The sequence below is a fragment of the Centrocercus urophasianus genome, unplaced genomic scaffold, assembly GCF_019232065.1.
Source record: "Centrocercus urophasianus isolate 14NV4802_14NV808 unplaced genomic scaffold, USGS_Curo_1.0 seq_33, whole genome shotgun sequence".
In the NCBI taxonomy this organism is placed as follows: Eukaryota; Metazoa; Chordata; class Aves; order Galliformes; family Phasianidae; genus Centrocercus; species Centrocercus urophasianus.
The window spans coordinates 5,786,182-5,789,088 of NW_024884900.1; the positions used below are offsets into that span (position 1 = coordinate 5,786,182).

General features: G+C 60.2%; 1 protein-coding gene across 1 annotated transcript in view; it reads right to left on the reverse strand.

Moving 5' to 3' along the window:
- Nucleotides 1-1,327, reverse strand: part of SH2B2 (SH2B adaptor protein 2) — a 16,113-nt gene extending 14,786 nt beyond the window's left edge. Inside the window, exon 1 of the mRNA XM_042830312.1 lies at nucleotides 1,310-1,327. The gene's annotated coding sequence lies outside the window, so the exon portion shown is untranslated. The remainder of the gene's footprint in view (nucleotides 1-1,309) is intronic.
- Nucleotides 1,328-2,907: the final 1,580 nt, after the last annotated feature.

Consider the following 2,907-nt stretch of genomic DNA (forward strand, 5'->3'; position numbering starts at 1 on the left):
AACGCTGCGATGGGGGGGGAGGAATACCCGGGAAACCGGCACCGCCCCCACCTCCCCCAGCACCGCCGCACGCAGCCGCGCTCCGGTACCGGAGGATGCGCTCACCCGGCCCGGCACGGCCCTGCTCGGCCCGGCGCTCGGTGCGGCTCCGCCGGGGCCAAGGCTGCCCGCCGCACAGCCCGGCCCCGCCACCGCCCCCCGCTCCTCCCCCCGCTTTAAAGGGCCCCGCCCGGCGCTGCTCCGCGCTGTGCTCTGCCGTGCCGTGCCGCCCCCGGGTCAGACGGCGTCCCCCAGGGCACCCCGTGTCCCTCAGTTCCACAGGGCACATCCCGCATGGCACCTCGTACCCTACAGAGCATCCCACACGCCGCAGGGTTACCCAAAAGACTCCCCGCATCCTGCCCGGCCCCCCCATATCCCTCACAACATCTCACCCCTTCAGGATACCCCAAATCCCATTGCATCCCGCAGGGTCATCCCGCATCCCCATCTCCCATCTCACAAAGCCTCATCTCCCACATGGCACCCCGTATCCCACGCTGCACCCTGCATCCCAAATGCACCTCACATCCTGCAGGGTACCCCAAATCCCACAGAGCACCATATATCTCACATGCCACACAGGGTACCCTGCCGAATGCACAGCCCCCACTCCTGCAGGCACCCCATATTCCCCAGTTCTGTGATCCTATGATTCCATATCTCATCCTGCATCCCTCATGGCATCTCACCCAGTACCCTGCATTCCACAGCAGCCCCACATTCCACATCCCACCCCGCAGCTCTCGTGGCACCCCACACCCTGCACAGCATCCCAAACCCCAAAGCATCCCATCCCACCCTGCACTCCCATCATATAAGGCGCCCTGCCTCCTCCACACACCCCCATTCCATATCCCACCCTATATCTGACGTGACACCCTGCATCCTGTACCCCATTTCCTCCTCCAGCATCACCCCGAGGGACAGCACCTCCACGCTTCCCATGTGACCCCAAAGCTCATTTTCCCACTGCTTAGGGGAGGGGATTGGGGACCAGCAGCCCCCCCAGGAGCGCACCCAGCCCCAGGCTTTGCCATGCAGCAGTATCAGCCCCAGGTCAAGGTGTCAAGGTCTGTGGGTCGGAGCTTGCCTCGCTGTCCCGCTGACATATTTATAGGGCCATCGCCGTCCCTGCCAAGGGGGTCAGGACACGGCCATAATCCTCCTCTCGCTGCAGGGGGACCGGAGCCGGGGGAGCTTTAAGCGATTTACTGCGGGGTCACATTACGGAGGGGGCCTCCCTGGCAGGCGGATCAGGATGACTCACCAAAAAATGCAACGGGGATTTGCGGGAGGAACAAATCCTTTTTAGTTCTGCAAAGCACCTGTAGGATTAAGGCAATGCCGGTTATGTAAGGGGCAGAGAGGGGAAGGTTTGTTAGTGTTATTGTTGTTATTTATTGTGCTTCCTCGCCGTCCTTTTACCTTACAGGGCGTCACTCGGTGGGATTTTTGGAGAGGTTTGGGATGTGCAGGGGACATGGAACCAGGGCGGCTGTGGGGCCGGGGCTGTGCTTCATCCACATGAACTGTGGGGCAAAGGGTTTTCCTCCAGCCTGGGCTTTGCCAACTGGGCTTTGCTCAGCGGTCCTACAGAGCACCTCCGGCCTGTTGGGGCTATGGGGCGGCCCCATAGGGTTCTCTGGGGCACTGCATGGCCAGAAAGTGTTGTTTGCCATCAGCCTCTTGGACCCTGTGGGTTGGGTATAGCCAAATCTCTGGTTAGGAGGAGCTGTTGGTCACCGCTGCAGGTCTGGGAATGGGCTGAAATGGACCATAGGGTAGGAGGGGGGGTCACTGGTGTGAAAGGGGGAGAGGGAAGAGACCTGGAGAGAGCTGTGAAACCCCAAAGCCCACAGCGATGGGGAACTGCAGGGAAACCCCACTGGGGCCCTCCTGGAGCTGCTCCTGGCCACCCAAAGGGCAGTACCAAACCACTGTTGCATTTCTTCCCCTAAAAGACCCCCAAGGGTGCACCCCATGACCCCCCCATGCATGGGGACCTGCAGAGCCCCATCCCCTCGTGTCACCTCGCAGCATCGCTCCTACAGCAGCACAGACAGCGCTCGCATGGACCGGCGCTTGCAGAAGGGTTTCCATAGCGACCAGCACCCGAAAAGCCCCAGATCCCAGCTGCTCTGCAAGGATGTGGGGCTGCTGCTCTGTGTGCCCCCCAGCAGCACGTTGACCTTGGGTACTGCTGTCCCAAGGATGAATTCTTGGGGGTGGCATCTGCACAATGGGGACAGAGCTCCATGCAATGGAGACAAAGCACCATGCAGTGGGGGCAAAGCACGAATGCAAAGCATTAGGGATCAATTTCTATGCAGTGGGGACAAAGCTCCTCTCAATGGGGACGAAGCACCAGTGCATCACACAGAGGACAAAACATGAATGCAATAGGGGGCAAAGCTCCTTGCAAGGGGGAAGAAGCTCCGTGCATGAAGACAAAGCTTCACATAATAGGGACAAAGCATCAGTGCACTGCACGGCGGGGACGAGACCCCAGTGCAACAGGGACAAAGTTCCACTCCATGGGAACAAAGTGCCAACGCACCACACAGTGGGGAAAACCTTAATGCAATAGGGAGAAAACTCCACACAGTGGGCACATGGGGGAACAAAGCAATGCACTGTGCTGTGGGAACAAGACACCGAGCTCCATGCAATGGAAGCTCTGTCAGTGATGCTGGGGGGTTTGCGGGGGCCGGGATGTTGTTACCCCACCTCTGGGCCCAGCTGCCATTGGGTGAGTGACAATCCCCACTGCCACCTCTGGTTCTGCTCGCTCCAACTCTGCGAGTCAATCAATCCCTGTGTGCGTGGGCTGGGGGCTCCCCCGGGGTACGGGTGCTCCGATATTGG